Source organism: Gobius niger, assembly GCF_951799975.1.
Source record: "Gobius niger genome assembly, chromosome: 15".
NCBI classification, from domain to species: domain Eukaryota; kingdom Metazoa; phylum Chordata; class Actinopteri; order Gobiiformes; family Gobiidae; genus Gobius; species Gobius niger.
This window is the reverse complement of record NC_136866.1, coordinates 26,088,351-26,108,459: the sequence shown is the minus strand read 5'-3', so window position 1 is coordinate 26,108,459 and position 20,109 is coordinate 26,088,351. Positions and strand designations below refer to the sequence as shown.

The 20,109-nt window shown below is 43.2% G+C and overlaps 1 protein-coding gene across 1 annotated transcript in view; it reads left to right on the top strand.

The window, feature by feature from the left end:
- Window positions 1-20,109, top strand: part of syndig1l (synapse differentiation inducing 1-like) — a 138,575-nt gene that overhangs the window by 104,669 nt on the left and 13,797 nt on the right. The gene's annotated exons all lie outside the window — the stretch shown is intronic.

The window sequence follows — 20,109 nt, the reverse complement described above, 5'->3', positions numbered from 1 at the left end:
ACACACCCCTCTTAAAACAATATGGCATTAAAAAAAAGGGCCGGCTTGTTTCATCAGACTTGACTCATGACCTCCATGACCAGTATCGGCTGCTTCCGTCTGGCAGGAGGTTCTCTTCCCTGATTCTTTTGTGCCTGCATCTATCAAACTGTTTAATGGACATTAGAGAACAGCCTGGCATGGGCTTCCAAGTCTTTTTTATTTGTATTAATTCCATCCATCCAGTGAATTTCTTCTGCTTTATCCGGGGCCGGGTCGCGGGGGCAGCAGTCTCAGCAGAGATGCCCAGGCTTCCCGATCCACACACACCTCCTCCAGCTGTTCTGGGGGACCCCAAGGCGACATCAGGCCAGCTCGGAGACATAGGGCCAGATCTTGTGGTCATATCGGAGGAGTTGCAGAGTTATGCAGTAGTTGCAAGAAAACGGTAGCGTATTGGAACATTTGCGCCACAGCTGCAGGATTCTTGGAGCGGCTGAATTGAAAAAAAAAAAAATTGCTATGCCCCCTGTAAAATGCGCTTCTTTCTTTTGGACTGAGCTGTGGCTACACAAGGAGCATCATCAGGAGGTAAAGACTGACACATGATGGAAATATCTCCTTAAAAAGCAGATTGGACGTGGTGTTGTGCCACTTGAAGGCATGTGTGGTTTATTTATGGAAAACTTATGTTGTTTTGGTGTTAGGGATGTGCGCGTTGATCTACTGTATCAAAGTAAACCCATGCGTAACTGGCGCTGAAACAGACTTTTCAAGGCAATTCCGCTTTTGTTTTCAATTTGACGTCAATTTTAAGGAAGAAAACAAGGCAGTGCGATGTAAAGAGGAACATATTGTGAAGGCTGCCACAGAAGAGTGTCTGAAGTGCTGTCATGCACGAGCTTAATATAGAAGGTGCAGTTACGCATAAGACCTGAGGTGGCAGTAGTGAGTATAAAATGGCTAACTTGCATCTAGTCTCTTTAAGTCCTAGACTAGCCCCTGCCATATCTAGAATGATAATTACCATATTTGGATTACACTGTGACCTCGGTCGCCTTTCTTGCTACACATGGATACAAACATCTCAGTATCTGTGAGTGAATATGCGTGGGAATGTTGTAGTTATTCTCAGACTCTAACCTGGACACAACACGCTTAAACTTTGACAGAAAACAGACGAGAAAAAGATCCATTCATTATTTTGTCCCGTAGTATTTCTCCCTAACAGATCGAATATCCAATCACGAACGGGAAATACAAGCCACAACGCCGCTCGCTGACCTTTGGCGGCTTTTTACGAGTTCAGGTCACGGCGCTGAGCAGTTTACGGCGCCGTCTCCTGTAGCTGCCGAGAGACCGCGTGTAATTGCATGATTTATTGTTTTACTGATGTCGCGTTGTGTTTTGAAAGCCCTCATTGGAGTTGACATTTGGACCGTAAAGTGGTATTTAGACTTGATTTGTTTAGAAAGTGCCGCGTTTTAGTTTATTGTATTTAAAGTGGAGAAAGTCAGGCTGATTTTTACAGAGATTGCAGTGTCCCAGCGTTTATTATGAGGAAATGCTCCCAGAAATCGGAGCGGTTTTGACGTCACAGACCTAATGAAGAGTGCTTTGCATAATGGACTAATGGACCACTGCTCAATGTTTTCGTCAATGCACTCTCTCTCCATCGGCATCTGAGAGTGAGACTTTTTTTTTCACTTTGATTTCGCTTTTGGTTCAATAATCCAGGCGCACTCTGAATCCACCCATTTATTAAGGAAACGGATCCAGGGAACTTTGTCTGGCCTCGTTTGAATTTAAGACAAAAAAAATCTTGAATAGAGACACAGCTTGGGAAAGACATCTCCCAACAGAAAATCTCAAAATTGTACCTTTTAAAATCTCCATTTGTTTATTATTGCTACAAATCCCGTAATGCTCAGCGACACAGTCAGGAACTCTCAAATCAAAAGTATCGATATCGGAATAAATTGTATCAGTATCATATCGTCCCGCAAAATATCGCAATGTTTCGGAAAATCGATATATAGATACAGACGGCATCTCTGGAATCGCCCATATATGGTCATGTTTGAAAACAGTTAAGGGGGAAAACAATTTGGAGAAAAATTGAAACTTTCTCTAATTATTCAAAAACTACTTTAACAAACGCTGAATTATAAATATAGTTTTCTACTAAATGAAGATACAAAGACACGGAGAGGAGCAAAGTGGTTCAACAGCCCAACAGCGCATAAAAAAATCGGAGAATGCTAGCATAATGCTACATGTTAGCGTTGTGCTAATGCTAACGCTAGCTAGCGCTTGCTACGACTGCCGTTTTTTTTTTCCGCTTCTACTGATCTGCTGTGAATAAACATCCACATGGACCCGATTTAGACTTGACTTTATTTGTATGTGATAAATGGTAAATGGTCTCAACTTATATAGCGCTTTTCCACCTACATTAGGCACTCAAAGCGCTTTACAGCAAGGACCCACTCACCCATTCATACTCTCATTCATACACCAATGTACGCAGAAGTTCATATTCTACCAGAACATGGCAAAAAAGAGTGAAAAACTATGTTTCCCACAAGATTCCACGCCCCTTCCATCTATTGTCACACTCCTGGTCCTATCTAGAGTTTTATTAAAGATCTTTGGGTTGTGGAACTCCAGACTCTGGGAATGGCCGCCAGACCCTTTTATTGAGCAGCGCCAATCGCCAATCGCTAAAATAAGCATCTTTACCTTATCCATTCAGCTGTTCCTCTTTTACTCTTGGGAATCCATTCCATGTTTTCCATCGTACTTCACTTCTCTAATCCAGTCCTTAATTTTTATCCCTCCAGTTCATATTTTGCAAACATCGCTCCGCCCTGATGCAAAGAAAAAAAGAAAAAAGTCCTAAATATGGGACTATTAAAATCTCCTGCAGCAACTTCACTGACGACAAACTGCACTCACTAACTTTACTTAACCGGGATTAAAGCTTAAAAACACATGAAGAAGCAAAACACGTTGAAACCGCCGGGTCCACTTATCCAAAGCGTTTTAGCCCTGGACTTATCTCCGAGCGCGAGCAGTCCGGCGCAGATGAAGGCCGTCAGAGAGTTATCTCGTCAGACGCTAATTCGATTCTTCCGGGGTAATTACGGGGAAGTGATGGCTGTGTTTAGGCCCGGATGGCTCCTCCGTCAGAGCGTTCCTCAGGGCGGCGGGGCCAGTCCAGTGGAGCTGTCGGGAGGAGAGCGTTGTGTAAGCGCTTCATGATGCACTGAGGTTAAATCAATCAAAGCTCTTTCATAACAGCGTGTGCGAGGTCTGAACAATGTAAGAAGGGCAGTGCTTTGTTTTTGAAATGTCATTGAACTCCTTCATCTTAAAGCCACATGTTGCACCTTTTTATCCAGAGAGCAAAGGGAGGACTAAGAACACTCACCACAGGAGGATTGTTTGCTTTCTTAAGGCGAGATACTGCAGGTGAATAGGAGAATATCATAATTTAAAATCGTCAATATTCCTTCTCTCCATACTCGGTGGTGGTAAGCTAATGTTGTAGCCACAGGCAAGGCAAGTTTATTTGTAGAGCACAATTCATACACAAGGCAATTCAAAGTGCTTCACAGTTGAAAAGAAAATGACAAGAAAACAGATATAATCAATAAAAACATCAGCATAAAATGAATCAATTACAGTAAAAGGCAAGAGTGCAGATAAAACACTTTCAGTTACATACACATGGGCAAAAAGAACTGTTTTCAGCCTGGATTTGAACATTGTCAGAGTTGAGGCCTGTCTCACATCCTCGTGAAGACTGATCCAGATTTAAGCTGCATGAAACTGAAACACAGCCTCACCGTGTTTATTATTGACTCTGGGAACCACCAGGAGACCCCTCCCTGAAGTTCTCAGGGCCCGAGATGGTTCATACGGCTCTAACATGTCAGAGATGAACATCGGAGTCAGCACTAAACCATGAAAAGACTTGTAACAAGCAGAGCTGTTTTACATTCTATTTTCTGAGTGACAGGAAGCCAGTGCAGAGACCGGAGCACTGGACTAATGTGGTCGTATTTCCTGGTTCTGGATGTTCTGCAGCTCTGACAGTGAGCAGCCGTTACAGTCGTCTAACCTGCTGGAGACACATGGATAAGTCTCTCTGATCTTAGCCATGTTTTTCAGATAGTAAAAAGCTGCTGATGTTGTTGCTTTGATGTGGCTGCCCTGGGGTAGACTGACGGAAGCGAGGCAACCAGTCTGTGCCTTCGGCCCCTCCGACCACCACCACACACTCACTCACTACATTCACCCAGGCTTCCTGGTGTCTCCAAATGGTCTCCCATCCAAGTACCAACCAGGCCCTTCCTGCTTAGCTTCTGAGGTCTGACGGGATTGGGCAGAGCAAAGACGGTGTGGCCTTATAAATTAAGGCATTAAAAGTCATTAAAAATCATTAAATCTGATTCAGAACCTACAATAAAGACATTTCATATTTTTACTGCATACATTTGCTGCAGCTGCAGTTCTGACTGAAATGTCAGGCAATCTTTTGCTCAATAGTTCTCAATTTTGTCCAGTTTAGCTTTAAATATCAAACCCCCTCATTCCTCATTCCTTTGATTGAAAGATTTGTTGTGTTTGTGGCCTTGAAAGTCAAGTATTGAGGCATTAAAAAGGCATTAAAAACATTACATTTGACTTGCTGAAACCCGTAGAAACCCTGTAATGTGTATTGTATATCCTCGAGCCTTAAAAGTCACCTTGAGTCTCTCTTTCAAAAAACAAAAAATCAGGTTAGAAATCTAGGAGTAATCATGGACTCAGACCTGAACTTAACAACATCAGCAGCTTTTTACCATCTGAAAAACATGGCTAAGATCAGAGGAATAGTGTCAAAACCAGACTTAGAGAGACTTATCCATGCATTTGTCTCCGGCAGGTTAGACGACTGTAACGGCTGCTCACTGTCAGAGCTGCAGAACATCCAGAACCAGGAAATACGACCATATTAGTCCAGTGCTCTGGTCTCTGCACTGGCTTCCTGTCTCTCAGAGAATAGACTTTAAAACAGCTCTGCTTGTTACAAGTCTTTTCATGGTTTAGCACCGAAGTCCATCTCTGACATGTTACAGCCGTATGAACCATCTCGGGCCCTGAGAACTTCAGGGAGGGGTCTCCTGGTGGTTCCCAGAGTCAGGACTAAACACGGTGAAGCTGTGTTTCAGTTTCAGCTAAAATCTGGAACAGTCTTCATGAGGATGTGAGACAGGCCTCAACTCTGACAATGTTCAAATCCAGGCTGAAAACAGTTCTTTTTGCCCATGCATATGACTGAAAGTATTTTATCTGCACTCTCGCCTTTTACTGTAATTGATTAATTTTATGTTGATGTTTTTTATTGATTCCACTTGTTTTCTTGTTTTTATGTAACTGTGAAGCACTTTGAATTGCCTTGTGTATGAATTGTGTTCTACAAATAAACTTGCCTTGCCTTATAATAGAATAGCTATACTTGCATAAACACTCAACACAGAAAAATAGACTTGAATGTGCTGTACATTTAGTCCGACTTCGCCAATTACTCCGTTACTACAGTTCAGCGCATCCCGGCTTCAAACAGTCCACAAAACAAACCTCGTCCCTCTTTAACAAACCGTTTAGCCGCCGCCGCCGCACTGGACTCTGTAACCGGCCAATCGATGCCGCCTTTGTCCCACTCCGAGGTCAACCACCGCCGGATAAAAAAAAAACATTCGATCTCTCCTCCTCAAATTGCCTCCTCCTTTTAGCGCCGAATAGCTCCCATTGTTTGAGGCCGTCTGCAAACACGCGACGGATAATGAATACGGGAGGGAGAATTAGCCCGCGCGATTGGGAAGCGGCGGGAAAAAAAATTCAGATTCAATTACCGCTCGCTAATAGAGTGAGTGTTTTTGTTTTCGGGAGGCGCTAATGTTTCCTTCGCACACATTCTGCGCCGGGAAGTGGAAGGAGCCGAGGAGCAGAGATCCATCTAATTGTTTTTTTTTTTTGGTTTTGTTTGCGCGGTTTGTTTTTGTGATTATGCAAATGAGCGCCCCCTGCAGTTATGCTACAGATCGCGGAGTCGAGACGAGGGGAAGAGTTGATGTGTTTGCGTGCGCTGCATAATGAAAGCTCCTTTTTTATACATTACTCAGGCTTTTTAAAAACTGCTTTTACGTTTCAGGCTTTACAAATGTTTATTAGTGGGAAAACGTGTATGAAACAACAGATTTAAGCACTTTATCCTTTTTCCTTTTATCCGTTTCTTCAACAAGAAAAGATGAGCGTGAGCGACTGACAGGCCTTAGCTCCTGTTTGTGATTTTTTTTTATCATTTCTAAAGCCCTTTTCGCTCGGGATTAGAATTACCCAGAGATCTCAGGTAAAAAAGTAAATATTACCGACGTCCTGAGAGTTTCTGCCCGTGTGAATCTGCCATGTCGGTAATTTGGAAAGTTTCTAACCAGGTAACCAAGTATAAATAAAGGCAACATCGATTCAAAACTTAAAGCAGAAGTTATTGCGTCTTAAAGCAGAACTTTGCAACTCATGCCCCGAGAGGCCATAAGCGCGTGAAGCTGAATTCCCAATTTCAAACTATTCACATGGTTTGACAAATAAAAAAACTTGAATCTTGAATAATCAGTTTACAGAGAAACTTCATTGTAGTATTACACAATAGTATGATGTATTTTTTGTAATTGCTGTAAATACATTGATAATTAAGCACTAGTAATTTGTTTATTTATTCATTCACGGTTAATAATACGTTAGCGACAGAGCAGTCAGGCTTATTCGTTTTGCGTTGGCGTCTAACAAGTTCATTAGGGAAACATCTGCCAAATAACGCAGTTTATTGGAGCTTAACATCTCACGTCTGGCGTCGCTCCTTCTCGGGTTAGCTCATTCTGTTTCCGAGAATTTCTGAGTCGGAATTACCGAGTTGGTGGCGTTCCAGTTGAAAAGTCGGAGCTTGGAGATTCCGACTTCCGAGATCAAGTGGAAGGCACCATTAGCTTTGCCCGTTAGCCTGTTAGCTTCTTCTTCGTGATTCCATTAGTGTGTATTGGGGCCTCCGACCCGGTGCAGGGAAAGTTGCAAGTGTGGTTTTCTGGTCAGAGACACCAGGGGAAGATGAAGAAACCCCAATCATCTCATTAACACTTGTATTACCCGCAGAGGGACGACGGGAAGGATTTATTAAGGTAAACACGTTACTTAGTATAAGCTATAGTATCATGCTATCAAATCATTAGAGACCAAAATTGTGTTTTTATCCATGTAAAAAGTGGAATAGTAGAAAAACTACAACGTTACAGACATTCACTGAAAGTACAGCCCCATTGTCATGGCAACGTTAGATGGACCAACATGGAGACTGAAGGAAAGTTGGGATGGTTTTGGTGCAAAGTTTCATGAATAGAAGCTTGGATGGGAAACTGAGTGAGTGGTTGGTGGTGGTCGTCGTAGGAGCTGATTGCGCAGACTGGTAGCCTCGCTTCCGTCAGTCTACCCCAGGGCAGCTGTGGCTATAATAGTAGCTTACCACCCCCAAGTCTGGAATGAATGAATAATGCAATGTAAAGCGTCTTTGAGTGTCCAGAAAAGCTCCATATAAAGCCAAAGAAGCAATAACGTTTCACAGTGATGCTCCCAGGTTGTTTGGGGCCATTAAAGTTTGGGAAACCCTACTCTAGCATTCTTTACTCTGGCTGTTATCATTGTAGACACCTTCACCTGGGCAGTTTTTGAATTAAAATGATGACATCGTTTTCCAGAAAATACTCCAAGAACGTTAATGTTATGCCGTCTAAAAATGTGCTTATACAAGTGTCCAGTGCGGGTAAACATTAAGCTTCATGGTGTCTCTGTATGACGTCAAGCAGAGTGTGGGCAGGCGTTTTCAGATGGACACAGCATGCTCAAAAGAAACCACAGTCCAAGCACGTTTTTGACGACATTACAACATGCTCGAAAAGTAGATTTTGTTTAATGTAGTCCCTGCCGAAGTAATTTAGCCTAATTACATAGCGTACAAATCGTCTGCACTCACCCCCTGCCGGCACAGAGGGGAGTGAAACCGTTTAAAAGGTCAGCATTTAAATTGGAGTCTGGATTTGAAAACACAGAGAAGCATCGCCTCATGGCATCAGCAGGTGGGAGACGAGTGTGTAGAGCTCTTGGAAAAAGATTACGCATATTTGCAAATGAAGTAAATGTCATCTCCAGGTGTGTTTTTGATGAGAGAGCTGCGATATATCACAGGTAAAGAGCTGAATGTTGCACTTTTATTGGCAAGAAAACTGATTAATGCCGTGAAGTTCACACTGCGGCACAAAGAGACAATGGTTTTCTAAGGAGGGAGTTTGAAAACCGCAGAAAATCTATACTTGAACCGGGCTTTCACCTCCGTGGCCCTTCGAGCCGGTGCAGGGGCCGGTGTAATTGCTCCCTCTCGCTTCTCCAAAGAGGGCCGTGCTGACTCTGACTCGCAGCAGCGTTTGGTGAAGACGTTCTTCCACTGTCCCAGAGGTTGGCGGTTTGGACGCCGCTCACGTACTGACTCATGATGCTCTTATGCAAGTCCACATCTGTCGGTGCAGTGGACTTGGGGTTGGGTTCTAACATTAATCAATATTAGCTTAAAACTTGAAATGCACAGATTGAAATGCACAATGTGAGCCACGTGAATCCTGGCTTTGTCATCTTGGAATATGCCTGTGCCATCAGGGAAGAAGAAATCCACTGATGGAATACTCTGGTCATTCAGGATGTTCAGTTCGTTGGCAAAGTGTTGCTGAACCTAGACCTGACCAACTGCAGCAACCCCAGATCAGAACGGTTAACACATTGAGGCCGCGCTGTTTTGGGGATTTAGCTGTAGATTGCCAGCAATCCAGACCATTTTTCATGATATTTGTAGCACCACAGCGTATTCTATGTTATATCTGTGGACACATGCTATGGCTCGTTTGAAAGCTGAGACTCTAAGCTCTCCGTAGGTGGAAACAGTTTAATTCTACGTGTCTCGGTTCCTGAGAAATCTAAGTCTTAATCTTAATCTTTTTTTTCTAGAAACTGAGATATTGCGTGTTTTATGAAACTCTCTCCTCCTCTCAGGACGGACACTAACGTAGCCTAAATATCTCTGTTTCAAGTAAACATTGTTGACAGGTTTTGAAACACCGCGTGTTGCAGCAGATCGATCACTCGGCATGTGTGGTTTATTTATGGAAAAAGTTAGTTCTTTTGGTGTTAGGGGGGTGCGCGTGTGCGTGTATCAAAGTAAGCCCATGCATAACCTACGCTCAAACAGACTTTTCAAGGTATTTTCGCTTTTGTTTTCAATTTGACATCGATTCTGAGGAAGAATACAAGGCAACGGGATGTAAATAGGAAAATAATGTGAAGGTTGCAAAAGAAGAGGGCTGCTTGTAATGAACCACGCCTCAGTCGGCCTCTTTTTCTTAAATAACGCCCTCTCCCTCGTGGCGCAGCCTTTAGCGCAAAACCTGCGCCACATGCAAGATCGCGCTTCTACCACGTTGCGTGTAGAGTTGTGCACGGACTGCGACAGTCACAAGATCTGGTCCAAAGTGTTGCCGCAGATCGATCGTTTTTTATGGCGTGTGCATTTAAACAGCTGGTTCTCTCATTGAAGACTTTAACAGGATGTTTCTCAGTCGTCCTTGGACCGATTTTAACCATTTAAAAACTCAGGTGAGGCCGCTCTGCTTTGTCAAACGAGCTCCAGAGAGCGAGAGAGGTGTCAGCTTAACAGCAGTTGACTACACCCCCTCAGGCTAAAATAAGAAAAGAAAAGATGCAATAATATATCTGCATTTATTTCACTTCTGTTCATCACAGAGCTCTAGTTTCGGACCTGCAAGAACAAGTTTTTACGTTTTTGGCACTCAATGAAATCCGGGCGATGACTCTGTTTCTTAAAACAATCAATGCTTTACATTGCTCCAACTGAGACTCTTATTTGTTTATAACAACACAAGCCCATTGTCTGTAGGCAAACTTAATTAGTTGGTGCTTCTTTCAGTGCCTTGGTTTCTCTCACAGAGCTTTAATTAAATACGGTTTTAATTGGAAAAGAAGTCCACCGTTAAACCTGACTCCAGCGCCGCGTAGCACGCTAATGACGAACCTCGGCATCCGTGCTCTCTGAAATAAAAGCGCGGCGACACAACAAAGGCGTGAAAGCATCCTCTCTTCTCCACAGCAGCAGCATCTAACATGTTTTCATGTGGATTCCGAACAATAGGCGTCTTCAAATCGATGTGGAGAAGCTCTGTGTCTCTCTTTCTCGTTTGAATCGCCGCCGCTGTGAAGTCGGTGGGAAAAGACCGGGCATGACGTCCGTTTGCGCCGCCGCTAATTTGGAGAAGCGAGAGGGAGGAAGATGCACAAAAACAGAGGTAACCGTGGAAACCGCATATCACGTTCGACGCAAAGACACGAAAACAAACGCCTGTCCTCGTTAGACCCGTGTAAAATGAAAGCGAGGCTGTTGAGGGAGTTGAAAACACGGGAGTTCGAGCAGGCAGTGAACGCATCGCCTCCCCAGCCTTCTCCCACTCATTAGCTTTACTTTTACTCAAGAAAAACAGCGGCAAATGCCTTCAGGATACTTCAGTAGTATTTCAACACAAAAACACAGATGAGTTTCTTAAGGTGAGATACTGCATTGGAATAGTGATACAAAAAATACATTTTGAGATACTATCAATACATGCAAAAAAAGTGGCGGAAATTGCCAGTATTTTCACCCACAAAGTCTAAATAATGGATTGAGCCAGGTTTAAATGTATTGATTTTTTGCATCTGGTCTTTGAAAATGCAATTTATAAGTGAAAAAATCTGTAATAATTCAAATGTTGCCTAGTTCTTTGGGGTTCAAAAATATAATTCAAGTAAGTTTTTTGTAGTTTTTAAGCATTAATAATATGGATATTTAAAAATCATTGTTCAAAATTGTACACATTTTTATTTAGAATTTTTCTTTTTTTTACTCTGAAAATGTTGGTTTTGTTAATGCACTTCAAAGAAGAACTAAATAACTTGTTTACCTCAATAAATCCTTTCCGTAGTCCCTCTGGATGTCATACAAGTGTTAATGGAATGATTGGGGGGGGGGTCTTTCATCTCCCCCTGGTGTCCCCGACCCGGAGGCCCCAATACACACTAATAGAATCACGAAGAAGAAGCTAACAGGCTAACGGGCAAAGCTAGCTGCGGGCTAGCACCACTTCAACAGTATTTACAGCCAAGTTTGAGTGAAAAAAGTGATCTCCATGGTGTAATCTTATGTACAATATCCCTCTCTCCCTTTGTCTTTTCTTTCAGCGTAGTATTTACTCTCACGGAGAATTCATGAGTAAAAAAATGTAATACGACACCTGCAGTGGGGCTTATGGCCTCTAGGGGCAAGAGTTACTTGGGGGGAAGAATCTAATTGAATCGTAAATCGATATTTTGGGGAGAAAAAAATTACTCAGCTCTAGTTCAAAGGTAAATCAAACAGACTAGGAATAAGATAATAAAAAAATCCATCAGATAAAACATTGTACTTCCACAACTGTAGAGTTTGGAGTCTGTTGGAGTGGAGAGTGTTGCAATGAAGGTTCTAAAATTTTGAAATATGGTTTGAAATGACCATATTTGGATTACATCGTCGTCTCGGTCACCTTTTGTGCAACACTATTTGTGAATATAGAATAAGTGAGGCAAAGGATCAGTTTGGTCTATTTTTTTAAAACTTTGACATTAGAAGTAAGGTGATGAGGGAAAAAAGGCAAGAACAATCTATGTTTTACCTGCCATGCCTCACCTTAAAGTGACAGGCTGTACGTTTTCAAAGTGAGGAGAGATAGAGTGAAATTTAAAAGTATAACAATTACATTCCTCTTTAACCAGAAACCCCTTCTTAGTTTGCAAAATGAGGAGAGCAGGAACAGGATTTTCAAAAGTTAACGATCAAGCTCCTCCCCCTGCCTCCTGATTGGACCTGACAGGCTGGTTCACAGGAAAAGCTCGTCTCATTGGTCAACGTGGGAGGATTCTAGACTCTGATTAGTTGCAGAGATCTGGGAAGAGTGGACCTTACCTAATAAATATATATTATTACTTACTTTACATCAAAATGCAAGACCTGGTGGTTAGTTTTGCACAATTTATAACATTTGTAAAACATGGAGACATCCAGACTATCACTTTAAAGCAAATGTCTCAAGCTACAACACTGAAATATTGACTTAAACCTAGAGTTGAGTCGGTAAATTACCTGTTTCTTGGCCTGAACTGGTGAGACTCAGGTTTGTTGGGCCCCTTTTGCCATGTTTGGATATGGATCTGCTCTAAACGAAAGGGAAATGTGATATACCAGCTCCATGACTGTTAAGTGAAGGGTTCTTCTTCTTCACAAAGACGGCCTCCATCACTCCTAATCTCAAAGCACATTTTCATCTTGGCTAAAATCCGAGAATTCCCCTCCCCCTTCCCCCTGCAGCTCGGGACCTTCAAAGGGCGCTCCCCGCTCCCGTGGCAGTGACTTTGGAGTGACTCGCGCAGATCCTTTTCTTTTGGGCGTGAGCCGTTTGACTGACACCGCCAAAGCCTTTAACGACAGGCGCCTTTACTTCCCTGAGCCTCGGGATAAAAGCGCGCCCCTGAACTAAAGCCGCGACCCGGATTGTGGACTTCTGAAGTGAGCGCGATCAAAGTGCACGCCGGCATTTTAGTGCACGACTTCACTGGTACTTACGGCTCCCGGGTGGAAAAGGCAGGAAAAATGCGACTTCTTTTGGGGGTAAAAAAAAAAAAGAAAGAAAGAAAGGAAATCAAACCAGGAAGATTGTGTCGTTTGGTCACGGCAAAGAAAACTCATATCACCAAGAGTTTCATTTAAGATGCATTAGTTTTTTTCTCTCAGGACATTGTGTGCCAGTGCGCTATATAGGATATAGTGATACGGACAAAGTCTGTGATTGAATAATACTCAAACTAAAACTTTCAACTGGGAAAAGGCATAAAGTGAAACCTGTACTTGAATATCATTTGCTGTAGCTTAAGACAAACTTTTCTATGAATTAGAGCAGAGGAATCCAAACTTTTGGAGAGGTTTAAAGCTACCCTCAGCTATAGTGGGCGGAAAATGTATGTAAACTCTTTGGAATTTCTCACATTTCTGCCTAAATTGGTCATAAAATGTTGTCTGAGTTTGGTCTGACAGTGTCCGCTTAAACTAATATAACCCAAGCAATTATATATTATCATATTTCTAATCGTCGAAAGGAGCAGCTGAGGTGGCTAGGGCATATGTTATGGATGCCTCCTGATCGCCTCCCGCGGGAGGTGTTTCAGGCATGTCCTATTGGGACAAGGCCTCATGAAAGGCCCAGGACACGCTGGTAGGACTATTTCTCCGAGCTGGCCTGGTGTCGCCTCGGGGTCCCCCCAGAACAGCTGGAGGAGGTGTGCGTGGATCAGGAAGTCTGGGCATCTCTGCTGAGACTGCTGCCCCCGCGACCCGGCCCTGGTTAAAGCAGAAGAAAATGGATGGATGGATGGATGGATGGATGGATGGATGGATGGATGGATGGATGGACATTTCTAATGGCCATAACATGCACACATTCACAGGACAGGAAGGAAAAAGTAAGTACACCGCCTGAATCTCACTGAACTGCAGCAGTTTTGTAAAGAGGCAATGGTCGTTGTTGAGGTTAACTGAATTGTGTAGAATAATTAAACTTTTATTGGTAAAGGATCAGGGGAGTATTTTGGAGGATCCAGCAAAGGTTTGAGATAATATAATGGTGTTTAATGAGATGTTAGGGTAACTGTTTTGAGTATCCATCAAATCAATCGATAAGCTGCACTTTGGCCAACCCTGATTCAGAGCATCCTTCAGCCATTTAAAATAAGATCTTTGAATTACAATAATGCATTTTTGTCTTTCTCTTTTCCGTAATCCTGGCAGTATGTAAATTGATAAGTTCTTTCTGAAAAGGCTCAGATCATTTTGTTAATATTTAACATGAACTAATTCAGACGTGAGTTTCCTGACAGATTGCTCACCGCGTTCTGTGGCGTCAGCCGTACCTATAATTATGATCTTACACAGTCTGGCTTGCGCAGAAACCAATTAATGCAAAAACATTTTAGCGTCATTTACCCGAATCGCGGGAGAGACAGATGCAGCACCGACACAATTCCAAATATTGTCGAGCTTTGCAAAAGCAGAGACGCTGGATACGGCCTAATGAGTAGGTTTCCTCCATGCGCCGTCTAAAGAGGCATTAATCAAAGCGCTCACACTCCAAGTGCTCGAGACTCGCGGCGGAATGGGAGCCTTGATTACAGCGGCTGAGTTTGAGAGAAAGAAAAAACAACTTTTGGAGCATCAAACCTGTGAAAAGACTATTCAAATGAATGATTTAAAATGCTTCTTAATATTTACACATTTTATAGTGTGTAGCACCTGATTCATCTGGAGAAACTGTTGATTTTTGTGGTGAAATCTGATCACTTCCTTTTAAGAGAAGATAAGCCTTTATTGATCTCACAATGGAGAAATTTACTTCCTTCAGCTTTTTGCACCACTTTAGCACAGCCTTTTGCTTGTGTGCACACCTTGGACTTAATATTGATAGATGTCTCCTGCTCACTCCTCCCCATTAACATCCACGATCTCCTCCTACAGAGCATATTTCAAAAACTGACAAAAAGGCAGGAAACACTGCCGTGAGTTAAAATACAGATTCTGCTATTACTCTTATACAAGTAAAAATTGCTCCATCAAATCATTACTGAAGTGAGTTTGTGTTAAACAAGTGTTAAGAAATAACTTTGAAGCTTCTAAAATGCCAAAAAATGAGCCTGAATTCACCGTCAGGACAGCAACATGACGGGGACAAACTTTCTTCCTTGTTGTGAATCAGTGGCCTTTTCACTGTGCATCTCCACAGCGCCACCTGCTGTTCTGGAGTGTATATTATTAGGCTTTTAAAATGAACCAAACACATGTGCTGCGTCCGAAACGAGCAGATTGGTAAACCGGATGTGCGTCAGCGTCCGCCATGATAAGAAGCTTCCGAATTGGTCTGTTAGTTAGGAAGGAGTTAGGGAAAGGAGCCTCAATGCTAACTATCATAGCCACTTTAGCATAGGGACCTCTGATGCTAACTATCATAGCCACTTTAGCATAGGGACCTCTGGTGCTAATTATCATAGCCACTTTAGCATAGGGACCTCTGGTGCTAACTATTATAGCCACTTTAGCATAGGGACCTCTGATGCTAACTATCATAGCCACTTTAGCATAGGGACCTCTGGTGCTAACTATCATAGCCACTTTATCATAGGGACCTCTGGTGCTAACTATCATAGCCACTTTAGCATAGGGACCTCTGGTGCTAACTAACCAGTGATTAGGAGCTATGTGCCATCCCATAAGCCACTGCGCCAAATCTCCCCACCCCCCTCACCCCCACCCTTGAGTGATTCATGCGCAACCAGTTGATTGACAGGAGCACATTTACTGTAGTATTCAAAATAATAATAATTTAAAAAAAGATTCTGCACAAGCCAAACTTTATAAAAGTGACAAAATCCATGTTGTCGTCCCCACAGCTCAGTCACATGTCAGTGTTAAAGAGGAAACTCAGGAAACGGATTAAATGCTTTTGTTTTCATTTAGTAGAAACTTAAGCCACATGGATCATTTGCATAATGTAGCTTTATGAACCAGCTGTTGAGATAATGTAACACTAAAGGGAAATGCATGGCTCATTTGGATTTATTTTTCTCCTTAAATGTCTTTGTTTGGACACTACACAGTCGGGGGCGCCATGCACTTTTTGCCTGCACTCCACCAACAACTTTAAAGAAGAAGAAAAACAGCTGTTGGTGATGTCACTTCCCCTTCCCCTGGGTAAGGACGGTCGAATTGTGCAAAATAGCTCTGAAGCTCTAGTTCACTAACTGCATAGAGATCTAACAGTCGACCCCATGAAAGGTTAAGGATTAGTTGCTAGTGTTAGTGCTTAGAGGCTATAATTTGATGGTTTCAGACGCAGCCATGGACAACCTTATACTTTGGAGCCTTTTTAGAAATGCAGTGGAGTAGAAATAATAAGTTCTCAAATAAAAATACTGCTCAGGTAAAGCACAGGTCCTCAAAAACTCTCCAGTACAGTGTAAATTACTTTGTCACGGACCAGTTTCTATCAATATTCAGTAAGTATTAGGGGAGACAGACTTTCACTTTACATGACTCTCTCCACAGCCGCTATTGCGTTTGTGATGCTGCTCCGCCGACCAGACACTGAACAGTCCCCGCGCGCCCTGTGACTGCGAGCAGCGCCGTCTCATTGCGTTAGCTCCGTGAAATGATGGAAACGAGCGCCTCACGTCCTATTTATTAATCCGGTTTTCCACTTTGTAAAAATAATGCGATCAGAGCCGCCCACTGAACGACTGAGCGAGCGACAGCCGAGCACGGGTCTGAGGGAATGAGGCGGTCCGCGAGGCTCGTCCGGGGCAGCAGCTGCGAAGAGGCGGCGAGGGTTCCAGTAACGATTGTTCACTGTATTCTCCAGGGGGACGGGGGGGGGCTAAAGCTACAGCAACAAAAGGAGAAACAAGAACGTTATCCTGGCAGCAAAGCAAAACAGAAAAGAGTGAAATGCTGGATCCAGCTTTGATGCGTGTGCAATCTGAATCAGTAAAGACGCACGACAAACCCCAGATTTAAGCAGCGCAAAGTTATTTGATTTCTCCACAAGTCGGGCTTTTTGAGAGATGTGACAAAAGAGCTCAGGAAAACCAGTGGGAGTTCTGAGATTACATAATAATAAAACAACAGAGACTTTCAGATGAGAGACTGCAGATGAAAAGGGAAATGACTAATCAATTTGAAACTTTTGCTGCAGATTACAGACGTAAATGAGGGAAAAAAACTAGGCGTTTTAATTGAAATAATGGGTAGAGGTTTCAAAGTGTTGGTTTGTTTGATTGACAAAGATTTTTTTTTATCAGAGGAGTGAATAACTTGTCTTGGTTCAGCAACGCTACAGTACGAGCCCGAGGAGTGAACATCCTGAATGACCAGGTTATTCCAGGGAGTTCAGCTTCCCGATGGCCCTGTGTACGAAACTGTTCCTCAGTCGACTGGAACTGACCCGTAGATTCCGCAGTCTCCTCCCTGAAGGCATTACCTTGAAGAGACTGTGTGATGGTGTGAAGAGTCCCTGGTGATTTTGACGGCTTTGTGGGTGAGACGGGTGGAGTGCATGTCCTTAATAGAGGGGAGAGGGGCTCCGCAGATCTTCTCTGCTGCTCTCACGATGTGCTGGAGGCTCCTTCAGCAGGAGGCAGTGCTGGCGCCGTGCCACACAGTGATGGAGCTGGTCAGGATGCTCTCTATAGTCCCTCTGTAGAAGAACCACACAGTGATGGAGCTGGTCAGGATGCTCTCTATAGTCCCTCTGTAGAAGAACCACACAGTGATGGAGCTGGTTAGGATGCTCTCTATAGTCCCTCTGTAGAAGAACCACACAGTGATGGTCAGGATGCTCTCTATAGTCCCTCTGTAGAAGAACCACACAGTGATGGAGCTGGTTAGGATGCTCTCTATAGTCCCTCTGTAAAAGAACCACACAGTGATGGAGCTGGTTAGGATGCTCTCTATAGTCCCGCTGTAGAAGAACCACACAGTGATGGAGCTGGTCAGGATGCTCTCTATGGTCCCTCTGTAGAAGAACCACACAGTGATGGAGCTGGTCAAGATGCTCTCATAGTCCCTCTGTAGAAGTTGCACAAAGGAGGCTGGGACTCTGGCTCTGTTAAAGAACAAACGTCATAGTGCAAATGACGTGAAGCACTTCTCATGTTTTGAAAGGCTAACAATGTTATAACGTTAAAAGATCAGAGAATATATATTTACCAGTAGTGGCCCAGCATTTAAATGAGATATTTCAAAGAATCCTACTGTGGTAACAATGGTAACCGCCATAATGCTGAATTATGGATTTTATGGTTAATATCTCTGTGACGGCTGAACTTATCCACATGAAACAAATCTGTCACAAAGTCCAATATCATCTCTCTCAGCACGTATTGTTAGAGGATAACATTAAGTCGCTATTTATCACACTGGGTCAAGCTGTAAAGTCGTACTATCTCAGTCATAGCCTTGACTGTGGTGCTCAGACTCTGGTGTATCAGTCTGACGCTCTGAGAGAGTATTTATCCCTTTTCTGTGGAAGCATAGACGGACTTGAATGGTAGGATGAGCACAATATCTCGAGTTCATGTCTTCGGGTCCCGTACTGATGGTAAATAAACCTCTCCTGTAAAAGACATCCAGACTGCTGCCTATTCTTCATCTATCCTCTTGAACACCATTGTTAATCCCCTAACACATATGAGCTAACCAGCAACTTCTTGTCTAATAAAGGTCTCCAAAAGTGGAGAAAACATTCACAGTGATGTGCTTCATGAAAGTAGGAGATTTGTGAATCCAGTCACGTCCAACTAATGATTAGGTAAAACATTTGGACATTTTCTGTTTGGACATTTCTTTCCAAAACTGTATCTCTCCCATTGAGTTGTATTGGCCATCAACACAACCTATTCCTATCCCTATTATTACCAATAGAAAACACAAAATAATGCAAAAAGACCTTGAGGAAACGAGATATTGTAGCGTTGGAAAAACATGGCACTGCTGTACCTTATAACGTCATTATGATTCTGTGTCAGTGTAGTTTTCGTGTTCATTTTCTGAAACTCCTCTGTCAGGAATATCTACGCCTTCTTTCAAATTGAAAACTCCTTTATTCCCCGGCTCCGTCGCTCAAAGCTGATCGGCTGAAAATTCATCCGGAAAGAACACGTTTTGGCGGCGATCCCATCTGCGCCCGTGGGCCGCTGTGCACGAGCCGCTGTGCACGAGCCGCTGCCCGTCAAACAGCTCAAGGTCAGGAAAGCGTTTACGGAAAACATCACTGTGAGTGTTTATTTAGCGACAATGTCACAAACAGAGTCGTCAGAGTAAATCTGCGCCGAGCGTGAGGCCTGTCCGACCCGGGGAAACGCCGACTTCGCCGAATTTCTCTGACAGCAAGAGCGAGACGGAGGGGATGACCTTGGCACACATGCAAATAACGGAGTGTATAGAGTGGGCTGAAACAGAAAGTATCTCCTCTTTTTTTACTTGATTTTATAATGATTATTCACGTTGTACTGATATTAGACTGTGGGTGGTGGTGGCAGTGCTGGTGTTTTGATCATGTTTCTGTGGTGTGGAGTTTGGCCTGTGCTCTTTAACACTGACTCGGGCTGGGTACAGTTAAACTATACCAGTATGTTACCCAAAAAGAGTTTAGGTACTACTGGTATTATGTATGGTATGGTTGCCTTGATGCCTTTTGGGTCCAGGGACAGCATTATAGAAGTTACTTGGGCAGATACTTGGGAAATTGTCTTTTTCCAGAATAAATCATTACTGTTCTGCTTAATGGTTCTAGATGACAAACAAGTATCGGTAAATGTATCGTTCAGGTATCGGAATCGTAAACCAAGTATTGTTAAAGTACCATAGACGCCCGAGCCTGCATCGATATATTCGGGAGATGGACAGTGTTTAACTCACAGTGAGTGAGATAGTTAGTAGTTTGTCCGGCGAGTGCTTAATAAGGCGCTGTGTGTGATGTTGATGTAGAGAGTAGAGCGAAGAGCGAAGAGCGAAGAGGGAAGAGGGAAGAGGAAGCAACAAGCTCGTTGTAGTCAGTGCTGCTTGTACATCACGTCTCAGCCTTGACCCCTTTTTTCTCTAAGCGACGCCCTCAGGTGAAAGCACTGGCACACTGTGGTTTGTACGCAAGATTCCAACTGCACCTTGAGCAACACTGTTGTTGCGCCAGGCAAAATATCGGACCTTTTTAGCAAATAACAATTTAAAGGGACTATACGGAGTTTAAGCATTTTAAAATTATGTATTTTCCTCCCCCTACATCAGGGGTCGGCAAGTTTGAGTCACAGAGGCCGATTTGCATCATTGCCAAAACACCGAACTTCAACATTGTAGCCTAAAGTAAA